The sequence below is a fragment of the Microcebus murinus genome, chromosome 1, assembly GCF_040939455.1.
Source record: "Microcebus murinus isolate Inina chromosome 1, M.murinus_Inina_mat1.0, whole genome shotgun sequence".
Lineage (NCBI taxonomy): Eukaryota > Metazoa > Chordata > Mammalia > Primates > Cheirogaleidae > Microcebus > Microcebus murinus.
The window spans coordinates 96,028,026-96,046,424 of NC_134104.1; positions in this window are offsets into that span (position 1 = coordinate 96,028,026).

Here is an 18,399-nt window from a genome sequence, read left to right on the forward strand (position 1 = left end):
TGATACTAACTTTAAATCATCTCAGATGACTGGTCACGGACTGATATAACATGATTTTATTCTATTTATTCTCTCACTTTCCTAGATAAATATTGCATTTTTTCTTTTTACTCTTTTCAAGCCTCCCAAATTTCCTCTCCTTCCAAACTCTCAGCTGATTGCCTTTTTTCTTCCTCAATCCAGCCCTTTCATATGTGGGTAAAAACCCAATTCCTCTTACCTTTTCAACGACTTCATTTATTACCCTTTGTGCTAATATTTTATTAGATTAATCTTTAATCATACAAAAAGTTACTATTTCTTATGGTTTATATAAACTGAGAAACTGACACACAAAATTTATCTTAGACATATATTCTCGAACCTACTAAAGTCTCATTTTCTTGTCCCATTTTAGAAAAAGAATCTTAAAAGATTTTCTGGACTCAGTATCTCCTATCGTTCTGCTTCTGTTTCACTTGAACCAATCCAATCAGATCTTTGCCACAACTACTGCCATTAACATTTTTCTGTTATTGTTACTACTAATTTACAATGATCAAGTCTCAATTTTCACCTGACTTAAACTATCGAGACCTTTCGACACAATTGATCTCTCTGACTTCCTTGAAGTATTATAATTGTGGCAGAAGGTATACAGGTGAATTCTGTGCAGCAGTCACAGCGGCAGCTTTGATATTCAGAATCAGCCTTCTTCATTCCCAGGCAAACACCTCCTATTAAAGGAATTTAATGATATAAGTAGAAGAAATATACAGCTGACATGTAAAATACCTTTGAATTTATGAAAATTGAGAGAGCTTGGTAATGTGAGAAAAAGATAAGAAAGATATCTAGAGAATATAAGAATATAAATCCTACAAGGCATATTGGAAATTATGTTTCTCTTGCCCGTAACAAATATAATGGTGTATAAAACCTACCTGATAATCATTAAATTAGTCACATTTATATTTTTCTCAAATATTCCATTTCAATCATAAATTATGTGGGAGAAAAAGGGTCTAAATTCTAAACTGCATATAACTTTAAGATAAGATAGATTAATATGGTTCAAATATTAAAGCTCAGGCAGACATACAGTCTTAACTTCTTTTCAGGAATATCATAATAATCTACAACTATATATAGTTATATTTAAATGTCATTCCTTTACTTACACATGGTTAAAATAGACACAAAAGAAATATCTCTTGAAAACACTACATTATGTACATTCTGAAAAGAATTACATAAATATTTCTTTCATGTCTACAATTTTTAAATTCTATTTTGTTTATATTCATTTTTGTAAGTGTCAATAGCTTTTCTAGGATACAACTTTTCACATCTCCATTATCACATAGATTGCATTTAATTCATAAAATATATATATTATCCTTATATTTAAATCACCAATTTGGTAAATACCATTACAAGTTGAGTGCCTATATCTATATTACACATATATAGATATATATTTATATTTCAAAATATGAAAAGAATGTGTTTACTGTGATGTTGCTTTAAGCCATTTAAAATGTTCTGACTTTGGCTTATGTAACTATTGCTATTTATGGTTCATAAAGGGAGATTTTCATAGGAAACTTAATGTGTAAGGCCACACACAAAAGATGTTAAAATGTGTGCAAAGAATGCCTGGTTAATTTTCAACAGCATAGGTGTGAAATATTCTTCCTTTCCCTTGAGTTTATTGTTTAGCTATCAAATATTTATGACAGAGGCAAGAATAAAGATGAGAAGGCTGCAAAGGATGGGAAATTAAAGGTGTTGAAATAAACTTTATTAATTCTGAAACAAAAGGCAAACTAAACACTGAAACACTTCATAAACTCTTGAGTTAGAGATAGAAATGTATTAAAATCCAAATGTAATAGTAGACTTTCCTTGGTTATAATGTTAGACTATTTAAGGAATATTAATAGAGAAATATGAATCAATGTTTTAACCTTGATATAATCTTTAATTTTATTTTTAGAGAAATAATCATAGAATTTAAGTAAGGCATGGATTACAAAGTTAGTTTACATGTACACATAAAAAAATAGCAACAACTTACACACACACACACCCTTAACTAACCTTTCAATTTGATTTCTCTTGGATATAGCTAGTGATCTTTAGAACATATGACCTTGTATGTCCTTTCTTTAAGTTTCTCTGATACCATTATGTAAAAACCACCAGAGAAATATTTTTTTAGGTCAATGTAAGAAAAATGTTCTCATATAGCTGGGCGTAAGTAAAATAGGCTTCTTTGGAAATTAGTGAGTTTTCTCACATGGAAAACATTCTGACACAACCCGAACTATCACTTGATTGAAAAAATGTAGATAGAAAACAAGTATAATGTGTAAAATTTTCACATTTGCAAAGTTAAAATGTAAAAATAATGAAACTTTGTATTACTCTAACTGAACTTAGTTTAGCTTGTTAGTTTCACTTACCTTTACATAGTCCTTTCTGATCCTTGGTTGTCAGGAAACTTTTGTGCTGCCTTTTATATCTCTAATGCCTCTAATGTTTCTTTTGCTTTTCTGTTTGTATGTCTACTCAGCTCTTCATGCGCATCATTCTCATTTCAAACATGATGTTCACCAGATTAACTAGCTCAGGGGTAGACCATTTTGTTTTTTCTCCTAGAAGCATAGCGACCATTCAGATATACCATTGTACACCATTCTGGAAAGGCAAAACTCTTTTTGCCTGCCTTAAATTTCATACATCTAATTGTCTTATCGCCTCACTGAATTTCTATTTAACTTAGCACCTCTTATCTGTCTTTCAATTTCTCTAGCATCAAGCTAGGTATATGGACTATTCTAAGAGACTTTTAGTCTTTCAAACTTTTCTTTGGGAAGCAAAGGGTGTACTTATTAGATATCCAGGGATCTGTAAGCCTATCTGGGTTTTCTATTTTTCTTTTTCCTCCTGCCTGTAACACTATCCGATATCTAGCTTTATTACCTACTGGGCTTTCTTTCCATTCTTAGCTCTTTCAGACCTCGGCCCAGAAACTAACTTTATCTTTTCTCTGTGTAATGGGAAAATTAGTTCTTACATTTTTATGTATATTTTCTAACTTATTTCTGTGGTATACACTTTATACCCTTGGAATGAGTTAAATAGTGGCCCCAAAGTTATGTCCATATTCCATTCCATGGAACCTAGAAATGTTATCTTATTTGGAAAAAAAAAAAAATCTTCACAGGTGTGATTAAGCCAAAAATCTTGAACAAATGAGATTACCCTGAATTTTCTCAATGGGCCCTAAATGCCTTCATGAGTATATTCATGAGAGAGAAACAGAGAGAGATTAGACAGAAACACACGCAGAGGAGAGGCTATGTGAAGATAGAGGCAAAAATTGGAGTGATTTATCTACAAGTCAAGGAATTCAGGCAGCCACCAGAAACTGTAGGAAGCAATGAACATATTCTGCCCTAGAGACACTGCGGGGTAGTGGTCCCAAAACAAGGTGATTTCAGACTTCTGGTTTTCAGAACTATGAGCAAATACATTTCTATTGTTTAAGCTTTATTTGTGGTAATTTGTTGCATCCACAGGAAAATAATACAGCCTTGATTTCACCAAGGATTGTCTTTTGATAGTCCCAGATAACTAAAGATAATCTTTTAAGTGCGTGCATTTGTGTGTGTAGTGTGTGTGTGTATGTGTGGTGTTTATATATTTCTATTAAATAAAAATTGATTCTCTCTCTTTACTATAATTCCTTTATTTGTTTTCACTCAAGCTGATTCAATTGACTAACCACTAAACTGACTACAGACATGCATATCCCAAGATTATTCTTTATATCAAATATAAAATGAATATTACTTTATTTCTATTCTACTGTACAATGTCCAGGGCATCTTGTGACATACCTCCAAAACTATGCATACTTTACAGTCTAAAAGTTTTAGAAATAAAAATGGTACTATTTTCTGTTTAATATTTCTGACCCACAAAGTAAATATACACATTGCTGGGTTAAATACCCTTTCCTGCACACTCCTTCATGTCTGTATTGTGTTGCTCAAAACATACAAAGGAAACAAATAGTGAAATGAAAGCCATATCTGAATTCTCTATAGCCTAAAGGCAGCATAAGACCCAAATTTTGTAGTGAAAATGCATTATTTTGTTAGAAGGACTATTCTAGTCTTCTTTTTAATGCTTATAGCAAGCTGACGCTTCTCAATTCACACTAAATAGACAAAAGAAACATGTAAAGTGTTATTGTAAAACAAGAAAAATAAGAGAGATAAAAAAAGAGTACCCAATTTCTTATCTATCTAATTTTTATCCCTCCTTTACTTCCATTCCCTTCTCTATGACAACTAAAAGAAACATCTATTAAAAAGTTCCTACCAGAAAAGAACCACTGTGTGAGTAGTGGCTGCTAATTTTTTTTTTCCACAATGGCAGGTCTTCCAGAGGAAGAGTTTGCCTTGATTACTGACAGAAGGATCTTCTTTAGGCAGTGCAAATTTAACTGGATATGGAGCAGGCAAATTGGCAGTTGTGATTGAAAAGAAAAATAATAAAGACTAATTACTGGCTATAAATACAAAAGGCAATGACAGCAGTATTGATATGCTTTTCTTGTTGTTTGCATATTTAAGAATTGTAGCACGAGGTCGCTAATAATGACCATAAATTTAATATGTATACCAGTTGGTTATCACTGATACCATTTTATTAAGTGTACAAAATGACTTAATAGGCTTCAACATAGTAAAAGCATGTGGAGATATCAGCTAAGCCAAAACATCTCAATCATAGAGCTTCTATTAAGGCCCTGCTGAAACAAATCTGAATTTAATTTAAACTCCGCAGGAAAGGTGCTCTTTGCTCTTCAACTGCTGCTTTTGCCTCAACACCAAGGAATGGGGCTTTTTATCAGCCACCTGCTCTTCCACAAAACTGCATAAACTGAAATGGATATTTTGTCTTTTTATTTCTATGATTTTTAATAATCAAGGTTTGTGATCCATAACTGCTGTGGAGATATTGCAAAGAAATAAAAAGTGTAACACCTTCTTCATATTTTGAATCAGCTTAGTGAGATAGGAAGATTTATGAGTAAAAAGCATTAATAATTTATATGTTAGATATTATGAGCAGAAGGGGAGGCCAATGCCATTGCTTCTCCAAGGTTTGTGCTAAGTATTTTTGAATAAGTCAATATGATTTCCAGTGGAACATTCACTTTTAATTAGTTTCTACACTGTATAACACAAACCATTTGTGAGGCAGATTGCAGATTATAGTCTCTTTTTATAAACAAAATAATAATGTCCAAAAAATGTATACCATTTCTTGAGTTAGGATAGACTAAAGAAGACTAAATGGTTGTACGGGCCTGATCAATGTGGTATTTAAAGTATTATTTCAACAAAATCCTCTTAGGTTATGTTGTACTCCTACAATCCTGATCACTAAAGTTAGTTCAGATGACAAAGGGATAGGGAAATGGGGCCAACTTATCTTGAAAAGAACTCTGGACCAGGAATCCATTCTGTTTCTACCACTTATGAGTTGTCCTGTTTATACCTGAATCTCTTTTATTTAGTTTTCAAATTGGAATGCCATAATAGATATTTAAACATGAGTATCACATCCTCAAATGTTATGAGTTGTAAAGTATTTTCCCCCAGAGAAATTTTCAAATTGCTTTAGCAACTTTATCTTGTCTGTGTATTTTAGATTCCATAAACATTTTGTACTAGTATATATTCAATATATTTTGCTGAGTGAATTAAGTCTTATTCTTACTAATACCTTTGGGAGCATACAAAGATGAATAAAAATTAATCCCAACCCTCAATAATATTTAAATATAAAATTGAGATGCTTAAAAATCTCTGTCACTTAAGGATATGATCATATTCAGCTGTATGTTTAGTTGCATTAAATGTGTTGGGTTTTTCAAATACTTATAAATAGATTAGACTATAGCTTAGTCATCATTCTGGTTGTAGAGTGGGGAGATCTTCAAATATCAATGATGACAAATTTAGCTATAGAAGAACAGGAAAAGACTGAATATGTTTGAGTAGGTGAGTTCCATGGTCAATTTTCATAATTTCTTAATAGTATACAACAGAACAGCTTAGACATAATAAATAAATAATGAATAAATAAATAACATAGTATGATAATAGAATATACAAGATTTTAGAACTAGTTTAAATTAGGATGTTCAGGAAGCATGAGGAGAAAGATTATTAAAAGATAAACCTAATATTCTACTTTGAAGAAATAGTAGAACTATGATTAGAAATTGAGATATCTGGAGTTTCTATCTTTTATAAAGGAAAGAGAATTCTGGTTTGAAAATGTCAAATTGACAGTGTCAGATATTTCTAGTAGAGATTTCTATAAGGTTGTTTGAAATAGAACACTAATATACTGATACATGATTAATTTAATAAAAGTAAAAATGGCAGTTTGGGACATAAATGAGTTTATAAAAGAAGGATTTCAATGATTGAAACAGATAAGGCCAGGTAAGAGAACCTTAGTGAGCGTTAATATGTTACAAATTATCTCAGAATCCTTGGGAGATGATTACAGAAGCCTAAGAAAGTAAATATTGTCATTTGATAATGAAAAATATTCTTTGCTTTTGTTTCTGTTGCTTATATCTGATTGCTTGATTTTATTTATTTTCAACTTATTATCAATATGTTAACAGTTTAAATACAGATCTTTTTTTTTCACTCTTAATGAAATTTAATGGGAAAAATTGAAGTGTAGAGCAGTACAAAGAAAAAATGCCATATCCTTTTAGACTAGTGCATGGGTACTCATTAAATAGCCTTAATATTAATGGCCAGGCTCTATTCCCACCCCTAGGTTCTCATTTAATTTGTCTGGCATGGACATAGATGTTAGCACTTTTAATGTATCTTTGAGTTCAAGTATATTTGGAGGTTAAGAAGTACCATAGTCCATAAGGCATGCCTATTGTCATTATTTAGCTATTAAAAAATTAGTTTTATTCAAAGACAATCTTAATAGGAAAATAAGTAATTTTGTTTCTAAGGCAGATTTATATCCAACCCTTATGTACAAAAATCTTAATGTTTTAAAGGCTAAAATGTCCCCCTAGATTAACAATTTTTTCTTAGAGAAACCTGAGTTGCACAGAGTAGTGATAATCTTAACTAACATTTATTGAGGGATTGCTGGGAGGCAGGGGCTATTCTAAGCATTTGCACATATTAAGTGATGTAATTCCACAGTTAACCTATGGGAAAATCCATTCATAGATGAAAAAACTGAGGAAGTTATGTGTTATCTGGTAGATCCAGAATTCCTTTCCATGTTGTACATATCTGGAACCCACCCTCTGAGTTACAAAGAATTTTTGCTTGTTTCATAGCCCTGAAAATCTCCTGACTTCTTTCCTCAATTTTTTCCCACTCGATGATATTGTTGCTTTCTTGAGGCAGAAATTCTTGAGGTTATATGCATATTTGGGTACAAAGAAATACTTTATAGAAGAGAATATAGCAAACAAATGAATAAGTTCGTATTTAATGTTTTTTTTTATTTATACCAAGGGAATCACGGACATACATTACTAATAGAATTAATATTTTTCCTTGATAAATAATATGATAGAGTCTCAATAAATGACTTTAGAGTTAGAAATAATAGATTCATTAAAATTAGAAAATGCTGATTTGTCATATGACAAACTATTTTCCAGTATATTTGTGACTTTTTTGGTCTTAAACATTAATTTTTTTTTTATTTCGGCATATTATGGGGGAACAGATTTTAAGGTTTCAATAAATGCCCCCCACACACAAGTCTGAGTTTCCAGCATGACCATCCCCCAGATGGTGCACATCTCACTCCTTATATATATATATATACCCGCCCCCCTCCCCCCTCCCACCTGCCCAATACCCTATTACTGTAGTACCTATGTGTCCACTTAGGTGCTACTCAGTTAATACCAGTTTGCTGGAGAGGCCTGACACAATGGCTCATGTCTATAATAGCAGCACTTCCAGAGGCCAACACCTGCTTGAGGCCAGGAATTTGCGACCAGTCTATGCGACATAGCGAAACCTGTCTCTATAAAAAGATTTTAAAAATACCCACATATGGTAGACCTGTGGGAGGCTGAGTCAGAAGGTTCACTTGAGCGCAGGAGGTCTGGGTTATAGTGAGCTGTGATCATGCTGTTGGCACCCAACCAGGTTCATTTGCCCACTGCTCAAGAAGCAGCCAATACACTGAGTCAGCATGTTTTACAGCGGAAAAAGAATCTTTATTTTGCATAGCGCTAAGCTCAGAGATGGGAGAAATTTCGCAAATCCGCCTTCCCAAGAACTTGGAGACAGAGTTTTTAAGGACAGTTTAACAGGCAAGGAATCAGGCCATTAGGTTTGTTAATTGGGGCTAAATTATAGGGATGTAGAAATCATCTTCTTGTGTTGTTCCAGTCCCTGGAGTCACAAGCCCAGTTGAGTCAGTTTCTTGGTATGGGAGGGCCAATTGATCCACTGGAATGCAGGGCCTGAAAGATATCTTAAAAACTACCTTCAGGCTTTGAAAAGATGATGTTATCTACAGAGAAAGTTAAGAATCTTTATGGGCACCAGCTGCATAGCACCAGAGTGGCAATTACAGAGGGACAGTTACTAATTATTACCATTATTTTTAGCTAGGCCTGTGTATTATTTTTTGCTAGACCCTTACCACAGTTCTTGCCTTGCACCCCATTATTGAAGGGCACTTTCAATGCCACCGCACTTCACCTTGGACCCGTCTCTAAAACAAACAAATCCGGTACCATTGACAACAAATTCAGCATTCCTGCAAAAATTATTTTGACTAGATCAGCAGCAACTAACAATGCATATACAATATGTGAAGCTATATTAAACCATTTGTTTGTGATAATCGAGGAAATTGTGTGCCAAACCTACCTAATAAAATATTGTTATAGTTTAGGTATGCCAAAGCCAAAATGGCTATAGTGAATTTTTTCTGTTCTAATGTATGTGTCAGATGGGTTTTTAAGAAGTAAAGTCAATTTTAAAAATTAACCAGATCGTAATCAGTTGTTGGGAATTTTGTAGAAAGAGTTTCACACAAGTGGAAAGTGACCCAGTTTGTAATATGTGCCTTGCAACAAATAAACATCTATGTTTTTCAATTAAGTAACTAGGGTACTAGGTTTTTTAATGGGTATTTTTCCTTTTTGGAAACCAGTAAGACCAATAGAAAATGGTAAACATAGCCATCAAAATTTGATTTTGTTTTTCTAACAGAAACACATCTATGATAAATCTGAAATAACAATTCCTTTAGTGATTGCTAAATAATAATTCTTTTAGCAATTGCTTACTGAATTAATGTTAAATTTGCTTTATTCATTGCACTAATTAGTAAGTTGCTTTTGTATTAGACATTTGTTGTTTTTCATTGGCTATTAGGCTGCAGACACTCTTTCTTTTGGAAAAAATCCCCTGCAATAAGAAGTGTCATGTCTTGCCTCTTATCTTAGAAGCTGAAATATACAAATGTTTCCATTTCTTCCTCATGGAAGTAAGGGCCTAAGAAGATAAAATCTTTCTTTATCGGACAAAAACTTCATAACTCTCATAATAGAATGAATGAAATTACCTTTCTTCGGGGAAAAAAAGACTCACAGCTTGTGACTGTGATCTGTTGTGTTCAAGTAAATCACATCAAGGTCTGGGTGTGTTTTGTACAAACGACAATTTACACATAATGTAACAAACTGATCTTGTAAAATAAGTATGAACAAATTTCTCTTCTTAGAAGAATTTTGTCACTTGTAGCTAAAAACCATGACTATAATGTTTACATTTTTAAAGCACAAAAATAAAATCATGTTCCTTTTACTTTATTAAAAAGTCAGGGAAATGTATGATACATTGAAAAATTAGTTTTTCATCCAAAACAGTTTAAGGCAAATGTGCAGTTACCACAGGAGGTTTCAGAAAAATCAATCTAATATTAAATCATAATTGTTAAGAATGTACTGTCAAAAAGTATTAAAGAAATATAAGGTAACATGTCATTCTCTGAGAGTTAATTTGACTATTAAAAATTGACACAAAAATACATTTTAAATATATAAATATATTTAATAAAATTATAAAATAAGATATTTAGTTTAATGTATAAGACTGTTGGGCTTCTGAGATGTTGCTTATAAACCAACATTTTCCATAATCATAAGAATATTAGTTATATTAGTTTATATTTCCTCCTCTAAAATGCTTCAACATTGTTCCAGAAAGCTACATTTCTAAAAGAATTTTTCTGTTTGAATCATAATTACTAAAATATTTTCTTTCAAATGGCAAATAAATTCTTGGTAAATTTTAAAAGTGAAAGCATATACAAGCAGAGAGAAAATTTGTTTGATATAAGTATTCTGTTAAACTGATATCTCAGCAATCTGTACTTCAAATTTTGAAATCATAAAATATATACATAAAATAAAGAGTTTAGTTAAGGAATACATTTCAAAGGAAACTCTCTGCTCGTATATGCTTTCACTTTTAAAATTTACCAAGATATCAGTTTAACAGAATACTTATATCAAACAAATTTTGAATTGACATTTATATAAGCTTAGTTGTTGCCTCTTTCTAGAATAAAGGGAATTTTTATTATTGTTAAAAACATGAATATATGAGGCTTGTGGTTGGTATATTTCTAAGTTGACTCCTATCTTAAAGTATTAGGGCTGCAATAGCAAGTGTCACAGACTGGGTGGTTTAATGAACAAAAATTTATTTTCTCACAATTTTGGAGGCTAGAAGTCTGTGATCAGGGTCAGTTTCTTCATGTTGGCTTGTATAGGGTAGAAAAAATAGTATCTTTTCCTCACCAGTTGCAAGGTTATAACTGATGGCATCAAAAAACAGGTTGACAAGATAAAAGCATATACATTTATTTAATATAAGTTCTAAATGACATGGGAACCTTCAGAAATGAAGAACCAAAGAAATGGGAAATATATGTACTTTTATGGACAGTTGTGCATAAGTATAAGTTGGGAACAAAAGGGTATAACTTAATGTTAAGAAACTGGGGAACTTAGAAAAACCTGTTTGTTTAAATTTTTCTTGTCATCCCTATATGACATTCCTTTCTTCCTGCTATAGGTCAGGACACCTGTCACATGAGAGTTTTCAGGGGAAAAGGAAGGGATAAAGTCAGAGTGAGCTAGATTTTATGCCCTGCTTCAGGGAAGAATGGCAAGAGGAAGATAAATATGGCCTTCCTGCCTCTGCTATTTTTCTAAAGTGCCAAGGTGCCATATTTTGGGTTAGCATGTGATGATCCCATCTTTTTCCTGTTCACGACTTTCCCAAGAAGTTTCACAGTCTACAGACTGCATTGGCAGATTGTCCCATAACACACTGAATCAGCGTTTAAGTTCAGAAATAGATTAATCCAGTTAAAAGGTTAACAGTTGAGTCTTATTTCAGAAGGCAGTGTTACAAGTGGACTTCCATCAAAGTTAGGCCTCTATATGGTATGATCAATCAGTTCTTTAATAAAATACATTCCTATAGAAACAACAACAAAAAAGTTTATGGTTAGAACAAACTACAAACTCAGATTTTGAGTCTAGAGAGTAGCTAGTTGTGAAGACTTCTAGATATTGGGCTATAAGCATCCCAGACAGAGTGAGGATAGGCAATGGCAATCTGATAGAATTTTTCTCGGTTTGTAATTTGCATCAAGTATTCTGGTAAACTTTCTGAACTGTCCGTACAGCAATAGGCACCAAGGTTGCCCATAGATGAGCTATTGTGGTGACTTACCTGAAATCCATATCAAGTCATCCAGTTTTACTTGCAAGGATCCAGGAATAGAACAGTTTACATTTCGGTGGTTCCAAGCCAGAAGGATGGCAGAAAAATTGAAAATATTAGTTTGTATAGTTATATAGTTATAGCTAGATATAGGAGGAAACCAGAAGAGGTCAGGATCCTCTTCAGTTCACAGGTAGACTTTAAAAAAAAAAAAAATCTCAAAAAGTTCATGAAAGAATGAACAGAATTAGACTCTAATGCCCCCAAGGGTATGTTATAGCTTTTCACAAAACATAATTTTTCTTTCTGCAATCACCAGACTTTCATCAAAGATAATAAAACTTATGTGTTTTCAAAATAAGTCTAGTCTTACTAAATTTGGCCTAACTACTTAACATAAGTGCAGCAAGAATAGTGATCAACCACATTGACAGTTTCAGTTAACTTTGCTGGAACTTTTAATAAGGAATCTCAGGTTGAATGTTTGAAAGCTTCTTGAGGCTAAGAAAGTGAAGCCAAATTATCACTATTAAATTTCTTCTGCAATAACTATAGATTTGGGTGAATTTCACTCTTCTTGAGATTCTCAAAATGGTTCGAGGATTCTGGGCTACTAGGATAGCATTCTTTACTCACCTGTAAGGCAATCGTGTAAGGAAACAGGGTATGAGAAACACATGTGCAAAATACCAGGTAAATTTCTTCCCAATGGGTTTTATTCATTTGATAAAGTTAACCATAGTTTCTTAAAGTTGTCGTGTCATATCTGAAAATTTGACATTCGAAGTTAAAGCATTAGTGATATAGCCAATGTTTAAAATTGTTTCTTGTTACAAGGAGAACAAATTCTTATTGTACTTATAGAAATAACTATATTGCCACAAAAATAAGAATACTGATGAATAATTTCCAAATTCTGCAGGGATCACATGGGGAACAAAAAACTGTTACAACTTTGTTTACTAAGGTATATTTTACCAAATTGCTAAAAGTTATGTATAGCTTAAGTCTTTAAAACATTAAAGAACCAGCAATATTTCAAGCAAAATGTCATAAAAAATTATAATTATTAGTTCAATCCTATAAACAATTCTTGTTCTGCTTGATCTCCAGTAGTAGTTTCAAAAACTCGTTAGTTTCTTCATTAGGGTTCTGGATATTCTCACTCAGATCTAGTGCTATGATCTTAGACATTAGAAATCTGTTCTGCAGAGTACTTGTCAAAATCTTTTTTTCATAAATCTTCTTGAAGAAACAATATTGGTCCATACCTGACTGCAAACACTTTCAAAGAATAATTAGAGTAAAACAATGAATATCTGTAGATAGCAAAAGAGTTAACATAGTCATGTTAAAGATCTGATGAGAGTTCATTATAATAATGATGCAATTGGGAAAAAATTTTGTTACTTCTGTGTATTATAATATTTTGATATAATCAAAATTATGACTGATAGTATTATAAATGAACATATCAAATTTGGGAAGATGTTATCCAATTTTTGCAACAATTATATAAATAATATGATTTAAAGAAGTTTAGTATTACTTATTTTTTAAGGATTTTTACAGTGCTTCCTACGTAATTTAACATACCATATAAGTCTAATTTGTTTAACATTTCTTTTACAAAAAGAGAAAATAAAATTATTTTCAGATGTTCCAAAGGCTCATCTGAAAAATCCCAAAGTCAGTTCAAAGTTAAAAACACTCAGGTTAGAATTTGACTTGGGAAAGTTGTCAAACATGTTAAAAGGTTTACAATACTTGATTATATAGGATCACAGGTTGGCGTGAAACAATGACAAAGTGAGCAAAAACTTCAAAGGCAAACAAAAAAGTTACTTAGCTATAAAAGAAAAAGTAGCTCTTTTAATATTGGTAAGACTTATTTTTCTTAAGTAATCAAAGACCTAATAAAGATAGCACAAAGCATGGAAAAATATCTTGTTAAAATACAAAATCTTTGTTTCCTAGTTAGATTATTTGAAAGGTTAAAAAACAAAACAAACAAACAAACAAACAAACAAAAAACCTTTTCATACTTTTGTAATCAACAACAGACCACTATCAACAAGAAAAAAAAGCCCAAAACTAAACATAAAAACCTTTGTCATTGTGGCAAAAAAGAGTAAATTCTAATTTTGTATCAGCATACCATTAATAGTAAGAATACCATTTGATCCAGCAATCCCATTGCTGGGCATCTACCCAAAAGATCCAGTGACACTCTACAAAAAAGACACCTGCACGCGAATGTTTATAGCAGCACAATTCATAATTGCAAGGCTGTGGAAACAGCCCAAGTGCCCATCAATCCAAGAATGGATTAATAAAATGTGGTATATGTATACCATGGAGTACTATTCAGCTCTAAGAAACAATGGTGATATAGCACATCTTATATTTTCCTGGTTAGAGCTGGAACCCATACTACTAAGTGAAGTATCCCAAGAATGGAAAAACAAGCACCAGATATATTCTCCAGCAAACTGGTATTAACTGAGTAGCACCTAAGTGGACACATAGATGCTACAGTAATAGGGTATTGGGCAGGTGGGAGGGGGGAGGGGGGCGGGTTTATACATACATAATGAGTGAGATGTGCACCATCTGGGGGATGGTCATGATGGAGACTCAGACTTTTGGGGGGAGGGGGGGAAATGGGCATTTATTGAAACCTTAAAATCTGTACCCCCATAATATGCCAAAAAAAAATAGTAAGAATATTTTTTAAAAACCCTTATAAATAAATAAATCCACCAAATTTAGCCAGCTTTGACTATACAAGACATTTTTTTCAAGATTTCTTTTTCACAAACTTTTTACAATATTTTTCCATCAGCTTTGCCTTTCTCTTATGTTTTTCTGCCTCATTATGAAACAACCATTCTACTTCAATACAGAATTAATTACCCCTTTTTCCTTTAACAAAACACTACATCCTCATGCCTTATAATTTTATTACTAAAAATATATCTTATTTTCCTTGCATATTTTGTATACAGAATTGTCTCCTTTATAATTTACAGTGGTTTTAATTCCATATAGCAATTAGAATATTTAACCCTTAGTCATCTTCATTTCTAGTGAAAACTTAGAAGTAAATGATTATGATCTATTATACCAGTATTTTATAGATTAGCACTATTTCATAATTTCTAGAAACACATGCTTTCTCATAATATAATTTTTCATGTATATTAATAGACTCAAAATATTTTATCTTTCTGAAAACTTTAATAACCCCAAAATAGAAAAACTCATGTTCAGCAATTAATGTTTCAATATTTTATATTATGTATAAATGACCCACACATTTAATTAATATCTATTACTTAATTTAAGTTAGCATAACTTTAGAATTACACTTGTCAAAAGTATTTGAAAACTCTTTTTAAGCATAATTATATTTGAAAATTTCACTTATAAACTTTTAGCCCAGTTATATCTGATTTAACTCAATTATCCTCATTAGAGAACAAGTTTAAATAATTAGAGAACAAGATTAAATAATGAGATTAGAAAATCTCATTAGACATTAAGAATAGCTAGCCATTATTTTATTTTTTTAGTTGATATGTCAACTAAATATAATAAATATTCCAGAAGCAAAGAAACTAAAAGTTAAACATGGTCTCTCCTCTTTACCTTTTTTTAACTTCTGCATAGCAATAAATTCATTTTTCTTTTTATGTATTTTGTTTTTAGGTTGGATTTACAGGTTTATAGCCTTAAACATCTAGTAGAGATAACATAAACTTGTTTGACTAGTTAAGCTAGTAGAAAAAATGTTATCCGCATTATATTTAGTGATAATTCTGAAGACATTTCTGTTTTTATTTTACCAACAATTTTAAAACTACTTTTATTTATCAAATTTATCTCAGAGCACGTGAACTTAAAACAAAACACTTGGGTTAGTCTCTATATGTCAGAAAGTTTCAGGAATACTTATTTTACATAAATACTCCTTTAAGCCAATTTGAGCAGAACTTTTAAAAAAGATTTTATAAATTAATTTGCTAACACCATCTAGAGGTAGAAAAATATCACACAGACATAACTACAAATATGCATATAAAAACATATAAACATAAAAACAAATCCAAAGATCTTATAGCTTTTATTCTAAAATTTTAGTCATGACTCATTAAAATATAGTAATACAAACTTACTGGTTTATATCCACTTATGTTTTTATCCAAGTTGTGTTTCTTACAAAATGGGATAAGTTAAGGTTACCTGCTCACATGGCTAAAGGTTTTTACTAATATTTGTGAAAAAGTCTTCTAAGCATTTTCATTTACCCAATTTCCAATATTTCTTTTGATGGGAGTACTTTCCTGAAGTTTGTATTCTCAAAAGATAACTGTCAAGTTCTAGAGGAGACAGTAGAAAATTAACATATTAAATGCAAAAAGAAGGGATCCAAGTTTCTCTAATGAGTTTTGTGGCATATTTGCCTATTTTCAGAGGTCAATCTTATGGAGACTGTGACCTAAGTTTTAGGCAAGTGACTGAGTAGACCTGTCTAGCAGCTATCTTTCCTCAAAGTCCATTTAAGTGGACAAAACATCCATCTGTTTCCAAATGTTTTTTTTTGTTTGTTTGTTTTTTTCTTTTTAGCTTCAGGTGGCTACTTTTGGAGGACTCTTGAGTCCTGTGAAAGCAGAGAGCCCAAAGTTCAAGTGACTGAGAGACTAGAGTGGAAAAATGTCTGGTAGGGTGGACAGAGGGATACATGAGGTAAGGATTGAAGGGGAACATATCAAGGGTTCAAAGAAACTTAAGGGAAGATCAAAGGTGACAAAAAGAGGAAATACAAGCAGAAGTAAATGGAAAGAAGTTCTAGAGGAGCCAGTTTGGGAAAAACATAAGTTTCCCAAAGAGGCCAGTGAAATCCCATATTATCCTTGACAAAAGTCATGCCAAAAAGAAAAGAAGTAGACAAGAGGGGGCAAAACATATAGCTAGCAGGAGTTTGAGAAGAGGGTTTCAGTACACCGAGAAGTACCCATGCAAAAAGCAGGATCCAGTAGAGAAAGCAGAGAGGCCTCAGAAATATATATAAATCACCTGAATATCAGCTTTCAATTAAGTCAATTTCTGACCATACAGCTCTTAAAAAGTCTTTTCAAGTATCTTATTGTCAAATTTCAGCTGGGTCAAACAACAAATATTCCTGAAAGTATTAAATTCCTTTTTTTAAAACAAAAAGTACTTATCAAATGACTCAGAGTCAAAACTAATAAGCCAGATTTAACTGTGGACAAAAGAGATATCCTCAAACATGATGCAAAAAAGTTGAATCCCTCCTATATATGTATCCAAATTTCCTCTGCTTATATGGACACTAGTCATATTGAATAAGGACCAACTCTAATGATGTCATTTTAACTTAATGACTTCTTTAAATACCCTGTCTCAAAATACGGGGACTGGAAATTAGCATGTCAACATATGAACATATGAATTTTGGGGAGATGCAATTCAGTCTATAAAAGTTCCCAACATTCTTTATCTGCCCCATGTACATTCTCTCTGTTATTCGTCCCTCTTGAATGTGGGTGAGGACATAGAAAATGATGGAATAATATTCTTTTGATTAGATTACTAATCAGTGGACTTTAATAAAAAAGAAATTTTTCTGGGTGCACCTGAATTAATCAGGCAAGGTCTCTAAAGTAGCAGAGAGAAGCTCTTCTGCTTTTCTCAAAAAGAAACAAACTGCCAAGTATTAGCAGACTCTGTGGAGAGGGTCACGTGGCAGCTTCTTGACGCTGAGAGTAGTTCCTAGGTAATAGCTACAAGAAAATAGGACCTCAGGCACAGGGCCACAAGGGAAAGCCTTCTGATAACAACCATGTGATAGTGGAAGACTGGAGCCTCAGATGAAATCAAAGCCCTGCTTTCAGCTTGATAAGAACCAGCTAATCTATATTCAAACCCTGTCCCACAAAAACTGTGCGATATCAATTTGTGTTACTTTAAGACGCTAAATTTATGCAATTTGTTGTACAGGAATAGAAAACTAATTCAAGATCAAATAAAACACACATTCATTGTCCATAATATTTTTTGTTGTAATTGATCCATTGTCTATCAATAATAGATATTTAAAATTTGATTACATTGTTGCAGATGTGCCATCTCAGACACCTGAGAATCTCAAGAAAGACACTAAATACTTTAGTCTCAAATTTTGTTTTCAAAAGGAAAAAAATATTGTGTACTTGTGTTAATCTAAAATTATGAAATAAACAGATGTAGAGTACTATATTTGAAACTTTGCTCTTTATTGAAATCAATTTTTATCAGATGTTGTAAAACCATTCAAAAGAGAAGTAAATATGGATAAAACATATGAAACTATACAAAGGGAAATATAAAATAGAAGTGTTAATTAAAATTATAATGGTATCATAAATACATTAAGGTAACTAAGAAGTAAAATTTGAAGGTTCATGAGGCCAGTTAAGATAAGACAGAGGGATATGATTTAAATGTTACATATGAATTATTTTTAAAACATAATGTGAGAATCCAATCAATAATAATGTGAAGTAAA